This window comes from Schistocerca americana, chromosome X, assembly GCF_021461395.2.
Source record: "Schistocerca americana isolate TAMUIC-IGC-003095 chromosome X, iqSchAmer2.1, whole genome shotgun sequence".
In the NCBI taxonomy this organism is placed as follows: Eukaryota; Metazoa; Arthropoda; class Insecta; order Orthoptera; family Acrididae; genus Schistocerca; species Schistocerca americana.
The window spans coordinates 727,194,965-727,209,107 of record NC_060130.1 but is presented as its reverse complement, the minus strand read 5'-3'; positions in this window follow the sequence as shown (position 1 = coordinate 727,209,107).

The following is a 14,143-nucleotide window of genomic DNA, read 5'->3' as shown; positions in this document are numbered from 1 at the left end:
ACTTGGTGTAACCAGTGGTTCCTTAGTATCAACCCCTCCAAAACCCAGGAAATCATCATAGGCCGCACCAACTGCTCCTTCCACCTCCATGATTTCTACCTCACCATTTATGGTCATCCCATCCAGCTCATCCCCAGCCTGAGATACCTTGGCCTCACCCTCGACTGTCACCTCACCTGGACCCCTCATCTCCTGACCATCCAGCAGAAAGCCCATTCTTGCCTCCGCCTCCTGAAACTCCTGTCTGGCCAGACATAGGGATTGTATTCTTCCACCATCCTCCACACCTACAAATCGCTCATCTGCCCTATCTTCTGTTATGCCAGAGTTGCCTGCATCTCCAAATCCTCGAACACCACATGCTCCACCTTGCCTTCCGTATCTGCCTTCCTTCCCCCACATGACTCCTGTATGACCTCATCCCCTTCCCCCACCTCCTCCTTTTTCTCCAACATCTCCACATCCTTTACACTGCCCGCAAGCTTGATCCTGCCAACCCCTGGTTTCCTCCTTCCTCACCACTCCCTGCCTGTTGTCGCATCTCTATCACAGTATCCCTCCCTCTCTCCATCTCCACACCCTCCATCTCCTTCAACAGGGCAATTACTGGCACCATCCTCTCTCGGATGTTGAACTTCGCCATGTAATCTACCCTTCCTACCAACTATAGCCTGGCCTTGTTCCCTACTCCCCAGGGCCCCCATTTTTCCTCTCCCCTCCTTCTCCCAGAGTGGATTTCCTTCCTTCCCCTGTAGTCCCTGCACCCCCTCCTCAGCTGATTTCCTCTCCTGTCCCTCCCCCACCAACCCTCTTTCGGCGTGCCTCCACCTCATCCCCCTTTTTCTCCCCTCCTTCTCGCCTCCATTTACCTTCTCCCTTGCCCCCCCTCCCCAGCAGATACTACCAGGTTTTTATTCATTATCAAGTGTGCTGCATTTGTGTTGTGTTCAGTGCCGTTATGCGCTGTCATCAAGTGATGTGGTTTTAATTGTGTGCTCGACCTGTATATAGTCCATGATTGTTCATATGCTTTTTATACTGTGGCTGACTTTTAACTTGTTTTTGCCTCCAGTGTTTTTTTTAAGTGTGCTACAACTGCCAGCTGTGTTCTTTTTAACATTATGTCGACTTTTTAACTGTCCCCCAGTGCATGTCCCTGTATTAGTGTGTATTTTGACTCCCATCATCTTCATTTAAACTGTTTTTTTTATGTCCCCCTTTTATGTACGAGTTCACCTTCTGTTTTTGTAAAGCCCTTTGGCTGAAGAGCGGTGGACTGTGCCACTGCCAGCCCTCCCCTGCCTGTGTGGTGCAGGGAATGAAATTACAATAAAAAACCTTGATTATGTATATATCATGCCCCTGTTCATTGGCCTAAATTAAGCCCTAATTGTTGCCTTAATAAGGGGAGGTGGTGCTACAGACTTAACGTTGTACATTGCCTTCAAGTTGTCGCCGCCGTGTTAGTAGGCCTTAAAGCATTAGCGGTCTGCTGTTTACAGTTGTATCTTTCTGTTAATTTCTGTCGTACCCTCACAACATTTATTTTAAATAGTAAACATTACAGTGCTTTCGTGAATAACACGATGTCAGAAAGGCATTACCAGACTTTTCTCTGGTCTTAAAAGAGCATTTGATCCAGTGATACGACGCATTTGTCCTTGTTAATGTAACTTTCTTTTTGTTATACTTTTCGATTAACTAAGAAGCGAAGTACTTAATGTGAAAAAGGTTACTTTCATAATCCAGCATTTTCCTTAATACAGGATGACGAAACTGATGTTCTGTCTCTCTTCCCGCAAACATTGGGAAGATATTTTGCTATGTCTGGAAGGTTTGCAATATTTCCTTCTCACAGCGTTCAGTTAGAGCGATCTTCGAATTGTGTTGATAGTAAATCTAAATTCAAATTAGAAAAATAAAACCACTATAGTAAAAGTGAGCAGCACAACTCAAGTGTGAGTATATAAAAGAAAATATCGCTTGAACGAGTCCACTTACGAATGAAATGTGAGCACGGCCGCTTGTGATTGCAGAGATTAAGATCTTTGGTTAGCAACGAAATAAACAACGCTGTTTTTCCGATAGATCTCAAGAATATCGAGAAAGGGTGATTAATTATTAACAGTTCGACTCTAAGCTGTGTTGTCCGCAGTGAAAAAACTTTTCGACGAGCGGGTAACGACAAATTGTTGCTTGCAGTTATGGCAGCCGCACTGAGCAGTCGTTTGTGCCTCGTGCGGCAGCCGGCACCGGTTCCATCAGATGTTTTGTGGAACTGTTATCAAGTTATTTTTACATCTACGTGTACATCTACATCTATACTCCGCAAGCCACCCAACGGTGTGTGGCGGAGGGCACTTTACGTGCCACTGTCATTACCTCCATTTTCTGTTCCAGTCGCGTATGGTTCGCGGGAAGAACGACTGTCTGAAAGCCTCCGTGCGCACTCTGATCTCTCTAATTTTACATTCGTGATCTCCTCGGGAGGTATAAGTAGGGGGAAGCAATATATTCGATACCTCATCCAGAAACGCACCCTCTCGAAACCTGGCGAGCAAGCTACACCGCAATGCAGAGCGCCTCTCTTGCAGAGTCTGCCACTTGAGTTTGCTAAACAACTCCGAAACGCTATCACGATTACCAAATAACCCTGTGACGAAACGCGCCGCTCTTCTTTGGATCTTCTCTATCTCCTCCGTCAATCCGATCTGGTACGGATCCCACACTGATGAGCAATACTCAAGTATGGGTCGAACGAGTGTTTTGTAAGCCACCTCCTTTGTTGATGGACTAGATTTTCTAAAGACTCTCCCAATGAATCTCAACCTGGTACCCGCCTTACCAACAATTAATTTTATGTGATCATTCCACTTCAAATCGTTCCGCAGGCGTACTCCCAGATATTTTACATAAGTAACTGCTACCAGTGTTCGTTCCGCTACCTTTAACCATACAATAAAGGATCCTTCTTTCTATGTATTCGCAATACATTACATTTGTCTATGTTAAGGATCAGTTGCCACTCCCTGCACCAAGTGCCTATCCGCTGCAGACCTTCCTGCATTTCGCTACAATTTTCTAATGCTGCAACTTCTCTGTATACTACAGCATCATCCGCGAAAAGCCGCACGGAACTTCCGACACTATCTACTAGGTCATTTATATATATTGTGAAAAGCAATGGTCCCAAAGTAGTGTAGTCTACTGGATATTTTAACTACAAGTAGTTAGTAACAAGTGTCAAAGCATAGTCGCTGGGAGATTTCTCTCAGAGGCTATTTTTAAAATGGAAACTAATGACGAAATCCCACTCGATAGCGGCTTTGCATACGAGTCAGATCGACGAGACGGTCATGATGCACCCTCCTTCGACAGTGTTAGTTACAAATAAGCGTCAATTGGGTACCATCGAAACGTGCTCTCAAGATCACTCTCCCCAGAATGATCAGATGGAGATGGATCAGCATTCATCAAGTTCAGCTATCTTGTCACAGTGTCGGACAAACAACACCCAGCGACAAAAGGCAAGACACCGATCACAGGCAGCAGCTCTTGACGCAAATGTTCCGAAGAAGGCAAAGGCAAGTGAAAAGCATAGTAGTAATGTTGAAGGGGACTTAGATATGGTAGATATTGATACTGTTGCACACACTGTGGAAGTTCTAACAGTAGACAGTAACTTGAGTGTAAATATAGGGGACAGGAATTTCAATGAACGGCCTGCTTCCCAAAAGTCTGTTAGTCGTAAAAACTTGTACAATTCAGTGACCACAGCGGTACAACCTACAATAAATAACACGTTTCCTAGCAACAACAAATATGCTAGTAAAGATAATGCATATCAATCAATAGACATGGGTCCCTACGTCGTCTTTGTAGAGGGAGAAAATGGTAATGTAGGAAAGTTACATCCGATGGCTCTTGGAAGAATTTTGTATACAGAAAGTAATAACTTAAGACAAGAAATAGTTAATATCTCAGCTATTGGTAGAAACAGGTGTAAAATTGAAACCAAAACAGGGCAGTCTGCAAACAGGTTGCGGTTGCTTGATGTTTTTCGGCTGAAGAATTTGTAGGCTTGTATTCCAAATTTCCTAACAAAGATAAGGGGAGTTATCCGTGATGTTGATATTGCATTATCCCACCAAGACATCCTTGCAGAAATAAAGTCGGAATTTTTAGTAACCGGTGTCTGAAGGTTCAAAAAGAAAGTAATAGAAAATGGAGAGTTGAAAGTAATTATAACATTTAAATCTAACAACTTACCCAGTATGTATATTTGTGTGGTATGCGACGCCCTGTTGCACCGTATGTCCTGTCAGTTTTGCAATATCACAATTGCCTTAGATATTTCCAGTTCAGTTAGCAATGTCGTAGTAGTTCCTGCTGTGCCAAATGCACCGGCGCTCACGAGACTTCACATTGCTCACATGCCGGAGAGTCCATGTATTTGCATTGCAACGGAAACCACCTCGCTACTGGTCGCTGTTGCCCAATTTATCAGCAGCACATGGAAGCGAAGCGCAGCGAAGCCTATGGCGCTTCTTACGCAACTGCCGTCTCGTCACGGCGACCATCATTTGCGCAGACTACAGCTGGTGTTACTACAACACGAGAGCTCTCTCCAAGTGACTGGCATAAAATATGCGAGAAACCAAAAGGTTTTAACACGACGGACAAAAGGTTGCAACAGGGACCTAAGCATGCAATTATGTCGGTTCCAGCTCCCAGGTCTTAACAAAAATAAACAATTTACTCGCAGGCCATACAAGCGGGGTTATTGTTATATGTTATACGAATTTCAGGGTCCACACCCATCGTCTCTACCGTGCCTTCCTCCGCACGCGTGACCCGGACACACTACGACGCCACCGGCAACTCCAGCGACACGTTCGTAATTTGCTCGCGGCTAAGAAACGCCGGGACTGGCGACAGACATGCACCCGTTTAAATGCAACCCTACCAATCAACTCGTCCAAGTTCTGGTCGGCCTTCCGTCGCCTTACCGGAACTAAACCCTCCCCCTACTATCCTCTTCTCCACGATGATCACCCCTTCCCTGACACCCTTAGTAAGGCCAATCACTTTGCCTCCTACCTCTCCGATGTCTTCTCCATCCCCGACGATCCGCAGTTCGATTAGTCCCTCTTCCCGGATATCCGCGATCGAACTGACACCTCTGTCCCTCCCCTCGCTCCTGGTTTCCAGTACTTGGACAACATTACACACACGGAACTCAATGCCCCTATCACTACACAGGATCTCATTGATACACTCCGCACAAAACGCAACACCGCTCCTGGTCACGATCGTGCCACCTACCGTCACCTTCGTGAAGCTCCTGTCTCTTTCCTCTCCACCCTGGCCAGGCTCTACAATGTAGTCCTGTCCACCGGTTACTACCCCGACCTGTGGAAAACCTCCCGTATCCTCATGTTCCTTAAACCTGGCAAACCGCCGTCCGCCGTCTCCTCCTACCGTCCCATCAGCCTTACCTCGGTCTTCAGCAAGGTCCTGGAATCTATCCTCACCCGCCGCATCCACCAGCATCTCCGCCAGCACCGCCTCCTTCCCGTCACCCAGTGTGGCTTTCGGCCATCCTTCTCTTCCGACGATCTTCTCCTTCACCTCACTCATCTCCTTTCCGAACAGCTTAATTCCCGTCGCTCCGCAATCTTCCTCTCCCTTGACCTCGAACGCGCTTATGACCGCGTCTGGCATTCCGGTCTCCTCTTCAAGCTCCAAACCTTTGCCCTTCCCATTAACTACGTCCGTCTGATCGGTTCCTTTCTCTCCCGCCGTCCTTCCTATGTCACCATCCATAACACAGATTCCTACACCTTTTTCCCCTCCGCCGGTGTGCCCCAAGGCTCCGTCCTCTCCCCCCTTCTGTACCTTTTGTACACGGCGGACATGCCGCCGCCGTCGCCCCCCGTCCACCTCCTCCAGTTTGCCGATGACACCGCGTTCCTCGCCCTTGCCCCCACCCTGCAACGCTCCCAACGCCTTCTCCAATCCCATCTTGACCGATTCACCGCTTGGTGTAACCAGTGGTTGCTCAAGGTCAATCCTTCGAAAACCCAGGCGATCATTGTAGGCAAAACCACCCCTTCCTTCCGCCTCCTTGATTTCTATCTCACCGTCTATGGCCGTCCCATCGCCCTCACTCCCACCCTTAAGTACCTTGGCGTCACCCTCGACCGTCGCCTCTCCTGGACTCCCCATCTCCATACAATCCAAGCCAAGGCACGTTCCCGACTCCGTCTCCTCAAGCTCCTTTCCGGCCGTACGTGGGGTCTGGACCCTTACACAATCCTCCACACCTATAAATCCCTCATCCGCCCTATCCTTTGTTATGCCCATCCAGCCTGGATCTCCGCCCCCCCTACCTTTTATAAATCCCTCCAAATCCTTGAACGCCATGCTCTCCGCCTCGCCTATCGCATCCGTCTCCCCTCCCCCACGCGGATCCTGTATGATCTCATCCCCTTCCCCCACCTCCTCCTTTTCCTTGAAAGGATACGGATCCTGTACACCTCCCGTAAACTCGATCCTCCTCACCCGCTCGTCTCCCCAATCCTCTCCCATCCCCGCCCGCTGCCGCGCCTGTATTCCCACGTCCCGCCCGGTCTCCATCTCTCCACCCTCCTTACTCTCTCCCAAGGTGGCTTCCGCCAGCTCCCCCTCCCTGATGATGTCCTCCTCCCCTCCATCTACCCCTCCTATCAACTTTGACCCTGCCCCACCACCCACTTAAGGTGTCCTTTCCTTTAGGCACCCTCCCTCCCTCCCTTCTCTTCCCTTCCCTCCCCTTCTCTTTCCTTTTCCCCCTTCCCCTCCCTCCACCACTCTTCTCCCCAGGCTTCCCCTCCCCCTTCCTCCCTCCCCCCTTTCTCCCCTGCCCGTGGCATCTCTGCTCTCTCCTCTCCCTCTCCCACTCCCCTTCCTCCTCCTCCTCTCTTGGCAGGTCCCCGGACTCGCACACGCATAGTGAACATTCGCGCGCCGGAGATCATCGCCGTCAGTGTCTAGTGTGTGTGCTTCGTTTTGTGTTTCGTGCAGTTCCAACTCCACTGTTCACATGTGCCGTCGCAGCTCTCCGTGTTTTGTGTGCCGTGTCAACAAGTGTTAGTGTTTTTTCGTCCAACGTGAACGGCTTCTTGTTTTTTGTTTTTTTGTAACTACTTTCCTTGCCCGCCATTTTTTGTATTTTCTGTGTCACCTATCTCATATTATTGTACCCCATACGGCTGAAGAGCGGCGTATTAAGCTGCTGCCAGCCCGCCTTGTATGAGGTGCTGAAAATTACAATAAAGGAAAAAAAAAAAAAAACAGGGTCCACAGAACTCAATACAAAACAATCCATACCCTCCCACTCCTCTGGCAACATCTTATAGTGGTGGAGAAACTACTATTAACAGCCGGCCGCTGTGGCCGTGCGGTTCTAGGCGCTTCAGTCTGGAACCGCGTGACTGCTACGGTCGCAGGTTCGAATCCTGCTTCGGGCATGGATATGTGTGATGTCCTTAGGTTAGTTAGGTTTAAGTAGTTCTAAGTTCTAGGGGACTGAGGACCACAAATGAAGTCCCATAGTGCTCTGAGCCATTTGAACCATTTTTACTATTAGCAGGCTTTCTGCTTTAATAATGCACATCTTTCTTTCTCTTAAAAATGAAACAGACATGGTAACCACACAGGCTCTTATATGTAATGCTGTTGAAGACTTCTGCAAATCTAACAATGGCTTTTAAAACACTCCAGTGGAATGCAGGGTCAGCAATCTCGAACAGAGTCTTTATCAGGAGCTTAGCAGCAACCACATACCGGTAGCGTGTATTTGCGAAACTTGGTTTCAGCCAACCCAACGAGTACAATTCAAAGTATACGCTGTTCTCAGAAACGACAGAGACGATGGAAAAGGAGGAGGAGTAGCCATGTTGATTAGAGAGACGATTAAGTTTAAAAACTTGGACATCACTATTAGAACAACAGAATGCCAGGTAGTTTCTGCTGTAATTTACACTCCTAACGGCGCATTCACCATCGTCACCATTTACAAACCACCTAAGTGTAAAAAAACAAGACCTTTCAAAAGAATCAGATTGTAGCCCAGCTTCAAATGCCATTTCTCCTTTGTGCAGACTTCAAAGCACACCACTCACTATGTGGTTGCGTAATAGATGACACGGATGGCAGAGAGTTAGTTACACTTTTTGAAAAGTTCACTTTGATTCTTCTAAATGATGGTTCTCCTACTATGATGCGTAACCCAAACAGATGACCGTCGGCCGTCGATTTGACATTGTGCTCTGTTGACTTCAACTGTGTAACGGAGTGGACGGTCATACGAGACCCTCTTGGCTCAGATCATTTCCCTCTAGAAATCACAATAGACTTACCTATAAATACAGTAGAAATTATCTACCAAATCAGCAGGTGGACAATAAAGGATACTGACTGGCCAAAGTATACTGCAACAGTCCAGGTGAAGTTTCAATCTTTTAAAAATTTGATAGCTCCGAAAGAGGCCTACCAACAGCTAATTTCAATTATTGGAGACGCTGCAACAATTTCCATTCCAAGGGAAAAGGAAGGGATGCTCTAGAGCCACAGCACAGCGCGAACTTGCGTACAGTAAGTTCTGTAAACAACAAAATGTAGAAAACTTCATTGCATATCGGAAAATGGCAGCGAAAGTTCTAAGGCGGTTAAAAGACTGTAAAAAGAATAGCTGGCAAAATTTCTGTGAATCTTTAAATAACAATGTTAGTATCGCTGAGTTTGGAAGAAATTAAGATTTTTCAAAAACAAAAACTTCACTATGCGTCAGTCATTAAGTGACGCATGGCTTGTAGACCTTGTGAATTTAATCTCACCAGCTTCCGCAGCCAAGCAGCCATATTGCACCCCAGAGCAACTGGATTACAATCATCTGCTCGTGGTACCGCTTTCGTAAGAAGAACTGACGAATGGCATTAAAAAGAGCGTGACTTCCACACCCAGTAAGGACGGTATACACTATCAGGTGATAGAAAATCTCCCAGATTTAGCACTCAGAAAACTATTACAGATGTTTAACCAAATATGGATGAATGACACGCTAATAGAAGATTGGACAACTCAAGTAGTGGTACCCATACTGAAACCACATAAGGATGAAGAGCAGGCCAAATTATATAGACCTATTTCTCTATCTTCCTGTACTGGTAAAACTTTAGAACGCCTGGTAAAAAATCGTTTTGCATGGTGGTTGGAATCAAATCAGACCCTGTCACCGAGTCAGTATGGGTTTAGAAAAGGCAAGGGAGCAATAGCTAATTTAAATATCAGTATTTTAAACATAGCTGCACAACAGCAACGGTTCCACGTAATAAAATTGTAAACAGCCGACCAGTTGCAATGGATAAAGAACTCTTTACCTAGGTTTCAACAAATTTAAATTTGTCTTCTTCAGAAGGTGGCCTAAGGACAATGAACATCATAGCTTACATTAGAAAGGTATGAAACTTAAGTCAAGAATAGATTTTAACATAAATTAGAGAGCTCTTGCATTACAGAAATATGAGAACGACGACTGGTACTTACAATTTTACATTAGTAAGGACTAATGTACCATCGCCGTTTTTACAAATGTCGGCATAGATCCATTTGTCAAAATTAAAATATAGCTCTAGAAATAGGGTTTGTCACGTCAATATAAATTAGTACATGGATCTTGCAGAGCTCACAACCGACCGAGTGTAATCGGCCAGCGTAGTTACTCTGCAACCAGGGCAGGTGGCGCTCATGGCGCGAACCATGTGCCAATTGGCGTACAAAAGCAACGTGTAAATTATCAGTATTAATAACGTCCTTAGATAAAGTAACAATAAAAAGAAGGAAAGCGTTTAACGCTCCCGTTATAACAGTATGGGAGCCTTGGTACAATTAATGTAGTTATACATCAAAAAGGCAGGTGGCGCTTACGCCGAGAGAGTTACGCACAGTGGCATATACAGCCAAAATATAAAAATTACATAACTATATTAGTGAAGCCCACAAACGGTATATATGTCAGAACTTTAAAATTGACAATAATGGCTCTTAAGATAGAATTACGAACACTGGTCCACAATCCAGTTAATACACATTCGCAGGGAATCAACGTTTTAGAGCCAGACAAAATAACATAAGGGCCGATGTAGTGGCAGCCATACATCGTGAGAAATCCACGTTACATAAAGGGTAGTGAGCTTAAAGCATTGAAAGTGCATCATAGCTTCCTGAGAAAATAGACCACTAAGGTTACCAGCATTAATGTTATACCATAAACAGTACAGGTTTAAAGCCTTCGAAAAATTGTCTACAAGCAAGGTTCAACTGGTCGTTCAGTATATTACCGTCCTTGAGCTCTAGATGTTTAAAAATTTGTAACTCTTCCCACAGATCTAGTCTACGTCCTTTGACTTCTCTGTGTAGGATAACAGTGTCTTCTAACTGTTTGGGCGTAAGGCCGGCTATCAAGAGGTGTTCAGCAAAAGTAGAGCTGTGTATATTAGCTCATTTTTTACCTAATAGGTGTTCTTTATATCTTGTTTTCACAGCTCAGCCTGTTTGACCAATATAATACGAAGGACAGTTATTACAGGTTAGTTTGTAAACACCTGAATTGGAAAACCAATAGAAAAGGAGACGTTACAGTTATATTTTTTCCTTACAAGACGTTTAATCCTATACGATATATTACCCAAGAAAGGAATGGAAATAAATTTTTTAGCTTCTTTGCTATCAGTGGGGAGGATGTTGCAGCAAATGGACTGGTCTTTAGTATATAGCCATGGTAATGTTGATACAAAATTTAACTGTTTTATAAATGAATTCTGTGCTCTTTTTGAAGAAATATTTCCAAAGAAATGGGTCAGAAACACTGCTTCCAATTATGTAAGTAAGCCCTGGATTACAAAAGGTATAAAACAGTCATGTAAATCCGAATGGGAAACTTATGCTGCAATAAGATTATGTAAAGATGTACAAAAATGGGAACACTATAGATTATACCATAAAATTTTAAAGAAACTACTACAGAAATCAAAAGCTCTTTATTATGAGAAGAAAATAGATAATTCTTATAATAAAATAAAATAAAAGCAATTTGGAGCATTGTAAAAAAAGTCACAGGAAGAGATATAACAAGCAAAGAAGATGTAAGTAAACTCAGATATGAAGGTACCCTAGTAGATAACCCTAAAAGTGTGGCTGAGATTCTTAATAAACACTTCCTATCAGTAGCTCAACACATTGGTTGCAAGCCCAATGTTGATGAAGCTGTAACTCTTTGTCAAGCAGTATTTTCAAATACAATTTCAGAAATGCACCTTAATCCTGTCACTGTAGAAGAAATTCAAAAAATCATAGTGCCCCTAAAAGGTAAGAACTCTGCAGGGTTTGATAATATATCTAGTAATTTAATGAAATATTCTTGTGGTGGATAAGGGACATTCTATGTCATATTTGCAATGCTTCCCTTCAGAAAGGTGTTGTTCCCAGTAGACTTAAGTATGCGATTGTGAAGCCCCTGTACAAAAAGAGCGATAAAGCTGAACTACCTAATTATCGAGCTATCTCTTTGCTGACAGCTTTCTCCAAAATTCTAGAAAAGCTAATGCATGTAAGAATTGCTGATGATCTCATGAAGAATTGAGTTCTCATCAAGATCCAATTTGGCTTTCAAAAGGGATGTTCAACAGAAGACCCAGTCTATGCACTTGCAAATGAAGTCCTAGAAAACCTTAATGAAAAAATGCTAGCACTTGGTGTCTTCTGTGATTTATCCAAAGCGTTTGACTGTGTTGATCACCAGATTCTCTTGCAAAAAGCAAAATTAGTAGGAATAAGTAGTGTTGCAGGCAACTGGCTACATTCGTATCTCCAAGATAGAAAACAAAAAGTTGTCTTGAATAGTTCAGGTGGAGTATGTGACGTTTCCTCACATTCTGAATGGAGTTCCATTGCATGTGGAGTGCCTCAGGCCTCAATTCTTGGGCCACTATTATTCCTGATTTTTATAAATGATCATGTACAAGCCTGCTGTGTAAATTTACATTATTTGCTGATTATACCAAAATTTTTATGAGCAATAGAACAGATAGTAATCTTGGTAACTCATTAATCACATACTCTCAGATGTGGTTAATTGGTTCAAGGTGAATGGTCTCTCATTAAATTCCAGTAAGACCAGCTTTATTCAGTTATGTACAACAACAGAAAGAGAGAGAGAGATAAGTGTGACATGTGGTAATCAGCCAATAGAAAGAATGGAAACAACAAAATTTCTTGGAGTGCACATTCATAAGAAAATGAACTGGTCTTTGCATATTATAGATCTCTGTAAGAGGCTTAACTCTGCTACATATGCTTTACAGGTTGTCACTACATGTGTTGAACCTAACACTGCAAAAGTGGCATACCATGGCTATTTTTACTCACTCGTTGAATACGGCATTATTTTGGGGGGGCAACCAGCCATTAGCAAGGAAAGTGTTCATTGCACAGAAGTGAGCCTTAAGAGTTATATGTGGATTGCGCCCAAGAGACTCGTGTAGAAATAGCTTTCGAAAAGTTAAAATATACACAAATACATGCTAATATATTTTTTCTCTCATGTGTTTTGTTTGTAAAAATATAGAGATATTTAAGCCAAACAGTAATTGTCATGAGCATAACACACAGAGAGTTGGGTTGGGTTGTTTGGGGAAGGAGACCAGACAGCGAGGTCATCGGTCTCATCGAATTAGGGATGGACGGGGAAGGGGGCCGGCCGTGCCCTTTGAAAGGAACCATCCCGGCATTTGCCTGGAGCGATTTAGGGAAATCACGAAAAACCTAAATCAGGATGGCTGGACGCGGGATTGAACCGTCGTCCTCCCGAATGCGAGTCCAGTGTCTAACCACTGCACCACCTCGCTCGGTAACACACAGAGGAAGAATCACATTCACAGCGAGCATAGAAATTTGAGCTTGGCGCAAAAGGATGTCCACTACACTGGAACAAAACTCTTCTTTGCAGGGAGCACATTGTGCTCATGTGGGAGCAGTCTAGATGCTTGTAAAACAATAAACTGGTAGCCAAGATCGCAGGAATTCTTTTCATTCCATGATTACCGGTTTCGGCGAAACTACAGCCGCCATCAACGGATCTTAGGACACATACAGTTGATGTTGTAACCTGTATGTGTCCTAAGATCCGATGATGGCGGCTTTAGTTTCGCCGAAACCGGTAATCATGGAATAAACAGAATTCCTGCGATCTTGGCTACCAGTTTATTGTTTTACAAAACATTTCAGTGCTCTTCTTCCTGAAATAAAGACAGAGAGTCATAACAAGAGTAAGTTAAGGAAAGCACTAAATAGATATCTGCTAGAAAATTTTTTTTACGGTCTAGATGAGTTTTTAATTAAATAAATTGTAAAATTTTAGTATTATATAATACAAGTTGACATAACGCCGCTAAGAATGTTATTGAACTTGAGCTCTGTATCTGTGTGTTATCTGTATCTGTTTTCCATAGTGCTTTAATGATTATAAGAAAATATGTATTTTCTTTTATTTGTATTGCTGATCAAAGAATTTACTGTATAAATTTTTATATAATTATGTACTCAAATGTCTGTATATGCTATAAGATTATCATATTGTACTTGTAAAATACTGACTCGTTCCACGTCCTCGTGAACCCAACACAGTTGCATCTCTGGAACAAGAAATAAAATCAATTCGAATCAATCCAATGTTCCTATATGACTGTCACAGCTCTTATCACGATATTCCTGTAACACACGCCGACTATTCCAGCAAAGTAAAAGGATATGGGGAGTTTTCACCTACATCGCACCTGGCAGAAAAGTGGGCAGGATATCTTGAACTATGATGGCTCAAAAATGGGGACGGAAAATCAAACCGGGTGTGCTTTCTTCTGTCCAGAATCTGCAGAAGAAAGAAAGATTCAACTACCAAGTGTTTCTTCCACATTTCTTGCTGAAACTTTCGCTATTATAGAGGCAATCAAATATGCGACATCTGTCAAACTCCCCAAGGCAGTAGTAATCACTGTCTCTCAAAGCGTTCTGAAATCCATTAGTTACAAGAATTGGGACAAAAGAA